The sequence below is a fragment of the Rattus norvegicus genome, chromosome 18, assembly GCF_036323735.1.
Source record: "Rattus norvegicus strain BN/NHsdMcwi chromosome 18, GRCr8, whole genome shotgun sequence".
Taxonomy (NCBI): Eukaryota; Metazoa; Chordata; class Mammalia; order Rodentia; family Muridae; genus Rattus; species Rattus norvegicus.
The window spans coordinates 43105505-43112581 of NC_086036.1; the positions used below are offsets into that span (position 1 = coordinate 43105505).

The 7077-nt window shown below is 39.4% G+C and overlaps 1 pseudogene; it reads left to right on the forward strand.

Annotated features, from left to right (window-relative positions):
• Positions 1 to 1248: 1248 nt before the first annotated feature.
• On the forward strand, positions 1249 to 4434 carry LOC108353180 (40S ribosomal protein S10 pseudogene; annotated as a pseudogene).
• The last annotated feature ends 2643 nt before the right edge of the window (positions 4435 to 7077 follow it).

The window sequence follows — 7077 nt, forward strand, 5'->3', positions numbered from 1 at the left end:
GCGGTGGGCTCTGAAGATTGACATCATTGCCCTGCTTCTCTCCATCTCTGCTTCCTGTGTGTGTGTGTGTGTGGGAGAAACATGATCTCCCTAGAACTATAAGCTAAAATAAACATTTTTTTCCAACGTCACTTTTGGTCATATATTTTATCACAATGTCTTAGTTAGGGTTTTACTGCTGTGAACAGACACCATGACCAAGGCAACTCTTATAAGGACAACATTTAATTGGGGCTGGCTTAGAGGTTCAGAGGTTCAGTCCATTATCATCAAGGCGGGAGCATGGCAGCGTCCAGGCAGGCATGATGCAGGAGCTGAGAGTTCTATATCATCATAGAACTGAAGGCTGCTAGTGGATGACTGACTCCTAGGCAGCTGGGATAAGGTTCTTAAGCCCATACCCAGAGTGGCACACCTACTCCAATAAGACCACAGTGCCACTCCTTAGGCCAAACATATTCAAACCATCATACCACCACCACCACCACCACCACCACCACCACCACCACCACCACCACCACCACCACAACAACAACAACAACAACAACAACAACAAAATAATAAAAGATTTTTCTTCCAAGAAGTTATAGTGTGCTGACATGATCTCTCCAGATTTTGTCCACTAGAGTAAAAACCCTTAATAAGTAGTAAAATCAAGGTTTTTTTCCCCCCTCTTTTGCTAAATCTTTGACTGTGCTTGGTTTTGTGTTGTATCTTGAACTTTAGACAGACTCATACTTTGGTGTAGACAGGCAACATCAGTTACCACTGATGAAAGGAAAGAGGCCCAGGAAAGGCCAACCAAGAAGTGGCTATACTTCAGGAGTCAGCAGGAAAGCAGATGTTAATGATATTGACAGATCTCTAATTAGTCAGGTGACAGAGTTGGCTGTATAATCTTCACCCACTTACTTTGATGAAATGCCACAGTGTTCTTATTAAACACAAGTAACATTTGCTTTGATCTTGGCAGTGGGTAAAGAGTCAGATTTTGAATTAAAATGAGGACTTTGTGAAGATCACACTCACCTTAGGATCCCGATGCTTAGAAATAAAATTTGATTTCATTAAGTTTGGCCTATTTAAAGTTAATTTGACTTAATACTGAAAATCATTACTAGATTTTAATTTGATATTTACAATCAATGGTAAATAATTAAGAAGAACAATGGTCCATTTACTTAACAGCGGTGTTAAAGTCCTTGAACACATCCTACTGGGAATCAGGAAGCAGGGAAATCCAAAAGGATGGCTTGTTTCCGTGAGATTGAAAGCCACAGGGTTTTTGCTGTTGTGTATGTGTTCTGATATTGGAGAGAATATGAAAATTCAACCTTTTACCTAATTTGCTTGTCATAAAGAGACATATTAGGCATTACATTAGTGCCCTTCGTTTTTATAGCTTCCCAGAAAAGGATGCTGCTTAAGTGAGTGAAATGTTATAAGAATATTTCACATTTCCCATACTCGCTGATCCTTCAGTTAAATTCTCATTTAATTTAATTTGAATTTAAATTCAAAAAAGGGAATCCATCTTCTGAATTATTATAGAGCTGTAGTATATTATATTATCTAATATATTATAAACCATAATATAAAAATGTGATACCATTTGTAACCAAATTTTACATCAGCAGTGTAAAACTACTTTGTACATCATAATGACTCTTTTTTTTCTTTTTTTTTATTTATTTATTTTTTTTATTAACTTGAGTATTTCTTATATACATTTCAAGTGTTATTCCCTTTCCCGGTTTCCGGGCAAAATCCCCCTCCCCCCTCCCCTTCCTTATGGGTGTTCCCCTCCCCACCCTCCCCCCATTGCCGCCCTCCCCCCATAGTCTAGTTCACTGGGGGTTCAGTCTTAGCAGGACCCAGGGCTTCCCCTTCCACTGGTGCTCTTACTAGGATATTCATTGCTACCTATGGGGTCAGAGTCCAGTGTCTCTTTTATGAATGGAAAAATACACGAAAAATATATTAGGACATTCTAAAATTATTACACAAACATTTGTAGCAAACTTATTAACACTTCTTAAAATTTTTTAGGAAGGATCTCACTAAGTAGCTCTTGGCTGATCTGCAATTCACTGCATATATCAGATTGGCCTTGAACTCATAGAAAGCCACTGCCTGTTAGGACACAGGTCTGCACTTTTTATGCCCAGCCCAACACATTTTAAAAAAATACCCATTTCTAAAAATATAATAATCTATACATTTTCATTATACACACTTTCAAATACTATACTTTATATATCAGGTACTATAGAACATTCTAGGAATCTAAGGAAAAGTAGTTAAAATTATTCTACATTCTTATTTACATAAGGTAATAAATACTATAACCAGTTGCAACTTCTAAGTAGGGCTGTGAAGGGAAGGAAATAAGCAGAGAAATGGATTATTGGCAGGCAGAGAACTACTTTTCTACTTCATTTTACAGACAAAGGTGTAGAAACAGAAAGTAGTTAACCACATGTTGATGGTCCCTGGCCAGCTGTGATTAACCCAGGATATCAGAACTAAAGCATATGTTACATTACAATATGACGACACTAAAACAATACTCACTGAACACTTTCTTAGTGAATAGTAGGAACAAAATATTTATTCAGGGAATTTATTTTTGTCAAGTTTCATGTTATTATTTAGAAAAACCCATTATTCCTGTGTGCTCATATCAAGAACACAGAAAGAAGAACTCAGAAACAACCCTGTTGTGAGAGTTTGATAGTTACCAGAGTATCCTTCACAAACAGTCACAAAAGCACTAAATATTAAGCAAATAGTGCTGAACAGTTAATTATTCACACAGGGAGAAATAAAAACAGACCCCAAACTGAAATCATATGAAATGACCAGTACCCAACGTTTAAAGGGCATTGTCGCTTGTCTGCAGCTGTGATCAACTGTCTCGACATGAGCAACTCAGGGAAGGATAGTTATGGTAACTTAATTCATAGTTACAGTCCATCATGGTTGGGAAGTCTAGGTGGCAGGGGCATCAAGCAGCTCTGAAGTCAGGGAGAAGTGGACAGGGAGTGTGCTTAGCTCTCTTTCTTCTTCAAAAATAAAGGTTTAATTTTCATGAGAATTTTTCCAAGAGTAGTATATTTATATGTATTTAACATATATAAATATATGAATATTTAAAATATTTGTTATGTTAATATAATTTGTATTGTTTTATATATTTAATATATACATAAATATTTAAGTGAGTACTATATTTATATCACATCTATCCCTCTATGTCCTGTTTTGAATTTTTCTTTTAACTCCCTACTCACTCTCAAATTCCTGACTTTTTCAATTATATGTAGATATATGTGTGTATGTGTATATGCGTCTCTGCCTCTGTCTCTGTCTTTGTCTCATTGTGTGTGTGTGTGTGTGTGTGTGTGTGTGTGTGTGTGTGTGTGTGTGTAGATGCATGGCTATATCTACAACCCACTGAGTCCATTTAGATTTACTCATATGTACATGTGTTTAGAGCTGACCACTTGGGACTGGAGAACCTACCTGGGGACTCATCCATAAAGAAGACTGATTTGCCTTCTCTCAGCACTGATTGCCTATAATTTTTCATCAAGGAGGGGAGCCTTGTGAGATTTTCCCCTATCCAACTTGGCATGCCAATTGGGGTTCTGTTTAGACAGACATATATTTCTGAGATTTCATGGGTACAGCTTCCCTGCTATAAACAGAAGACACACTCCCTCAGGAGATGTTCATGTTCTCTGGCTGTTAGCAATCTTTCAAGCCCACTTTCTATAAACCTAGCTGAGTTATAATTGTAGTGGTCGTGTTATAAATGTATTAATTACGGCCTCTGCTTCGGACCCTGCAGCCACCGCGATGTTGGTGCCAAGAAGAACAGGACTGTCATCTATGAACTCCTTTTTAAGGAAGGGGTGATGGTTGCCAAAAAAAGGTGTCCACATGCCCAGACAGCCCTAGCTGGCAGACAAGAACGTGCCCAACCTTCACGTCATGGAGGCCATGCAGTCTCTCAAGTCTTGAGGCTACGTGAAGGAGCAGTTTGCTTGGAGACATTTCTACTGGTACCTCACAAATGAGGGCATCCAGTTTCTCCAGGATTACCTACACCTACCTCCGGAGATCGTGCCTGCCACCCTGCACCGCAGTCGTCCCGAGACCGGCAGGCCTTGGCCCAAATGTCCAGATGGTGAGAGACCTGCAAGATTCACAAGAGGGGAAGCAGACAGAGACACCGACAGAAGGAGTTCTGTGCCCCCTGGAGCTGACAAGAAAGCTGAGGCTGGGGCTGGCTCAGCAACGGAATTCCAGTTTAGAGGGGCTTCGGTCATGGATATGGTCAGCCACCTCAGTGAAGTTGGAGATTATGTTGTGTTGAATAAACTTTAAAGAAAAACTTGAAAAAAAATAAATGCATTAATTAGATCTGAACACCCCATGGTCACCTGTTCTCAGTTTGGCCTGTTATACCTTTCCACAAAGGCCTTTATCTGCTGCAAAAAGTTAATTTGAGGGGTGAGAGCCCAAGTTATGTGAAGGTACAACGAAAAGTATTAATAATATCATTCGAAATTAGACTGACTTAGGAAAGAGGCAGAGGTAGGTTCTCCTCTATGACCTCACCAGTCACAGGTAGTTGGTTATGTTTAGAGTACCAGTCATAAATCTCACCTTGCTGAGGAGGCTTTACGGTCAATGAAAGAGCTACTTGCTACCAGTAAGGTGAAGGTGCCACTATTGTACAGTTGCCGATTGATGTCTTGCCAGGGTGGTCATTGGTGTGGTTCATTGGCTTTGTGTTAGGTACCTATGTCAACTTAACACAAATGAGTCATTTAGGAAGAGGGATTCTCAGTTTAGAAAATGTCTCCATAAGATTGGCCCAAGTTTGTGAGTCATTTTCTTAAGAAGTGTTTGATGTGGGAAGGCCTAGATCCCTGAGGGGTATCATCCCTGGTCCGGTGCTCCAGAGATTTATAAGAAAAGAGGCCGAGCCAAATATAAGGCACAAGTCACTAAGAAATATTCTTTCATGGCTTCTGATTCAGTTCCAGATTCTAAGATCCTGACTCTGGGATCCGGTGCTCCAGAGATTTATAAGAAAAGAGGCCGAGCCAAATATAAGATTCTAAGATCCTGACTCTGGGTCCGGTGCTCCAGAGATTTATAAGAAAAGAGGCCGAGCCAAATATAAGGCACAAGCCACTAAGAAATATACTTTCCTGGCCTCTGATTCAGTTCCAGATTCTAAGATCCTGACTACCCTGACTTCCCTCAGTGATAGAGTACGAACTGACAGCTACTAACTAAAATAAACCTTTCCCCCAAGTTGCTTTGGTCATGGTGTTTTGTTATAGGAGTAGAAACCCTAGGGCAGTATTCATAGCTGAATAGACCTATTGATTATCTTTCTCCTTAAGCAGCATCCACAGTATCTTTAGATCCTGTGAAACTAGTCCTTTAGGAGGTGGCTTCTTGGTCAGTTCTACTTCGATTCTTTTAAGTTCTGTTAAAAGTGTGTGATGTCTTCAGTGATAGCATCTGCATCTTCTGGGAGCCAATTAAGGACAATAGCAACAACATAAGTTGTTTGGGGTCTTTTTGAGGCTTACCATGCTTGGCACTGGGGATTTTGTTACATAATCTATGGTTCTTGGATGGGACATTAATATTCCTCAACTCTCGAGGCATAACTCCATTTAAACCATCTGTATGTATGTGAGTGTGTGTGTGTGTGTGTGTGTGTGTGTGTGTGTGTGTGAATATATATTCAAGTATGTTATATATGTATTTTTAAGTAAAAATAATACATTTCTCCATGGCTTTTTCAAAGGACCTCAGTGTTAGTTATCCTTTCTTTTGGATCTTCCCTCTATATTACCACCCCTTTCCCTCCCCAGTTATAACCCTCTACATATTTTTGCAATTTCCTTTACTGGTTCCTGTGGTAACTCTAAGTAACCACATCTCTAGCTCTCATCTAAATATCCACAGCCAGAGAAATAAGAAAAACCAAGTTGCATTTGCCTTTCTGGGTCTGAGTGACTCCACTCAGCATAATACTTTCCAATTTCATCACTTATCTGTGTGGGATGGCTTTTCCTGTGTGTCAATTTAACTACATCTAGAATTAACTAAAACTCAAATTGCTAGGCATATTGGTGAGGGATCTTTTTTCTTAATTTGGCAAGACCCATTTCTAATCTGGGTCTTTGAGGAGAGAAGATCCACCTTTAATCTGGCCACAACATTTGTTGGAAGACTATATAGAGAACCTGGAAGAAGGAAGCTTGGTCTCTCTGTTTGCCTGTTTTTCCTTTCTCTAGCAGGTACATTCCTTTTCTAAGATTAGAACTTGCTGTTTTTGAGATTCAGAGTATACTAAAGACCAGATGAAACATCCAGCCTCCTGGACTGGATAGCTTCTGGATTCTTGAAACTTTCAACAGAAGACAGTCATTGTTGGACTAGCTGGACCACAGCCTGTAAGCCATTCTAATATATCCCCCCCCTCTCTCTGTATGCATGTATGTATGTATTTGTTCCTCACTAACGCATTGTACGTTTTATGATTTCATTTTTCTTAACAACTGAATACATTATGTATCATTGTGTATCTGCATCACGTTTTCATTACCCATTCATCAGTTGAGAAACATTCAGGTTTTCCCCACTTCCTAGCTATTATGAAAAGAACAGCAGTGACCATGGCCGAGCAAGTATCTATTGAGTCCGTGGGGTGCATGTGGCAGAGGGGTACAGCTAGTCATGTCCCTTGCTTACTGTTAACATTCTGAGTGTTCTTCAGAGTGGCTGCACTAGTGTGCAATTCTAGCAACAGTGACTGAGGATTCTAATGTCCCAACATATTCACCAGTATTTTGTTTTTACCAGTTATATTCTTGATCTTTCTTAGGAAAGATATTATCTTTGACAAAGAGGGATGAGAAAAGTAAGTGTCTACATATAGAATGTCTTTAGACTGATGTCTATTACCCTGCAGAAAAATCAGCTTCAAATGTAATGACGACACTAATGTAGAACCATATCCTGAAAGTTCTAGAAGAAAGCATA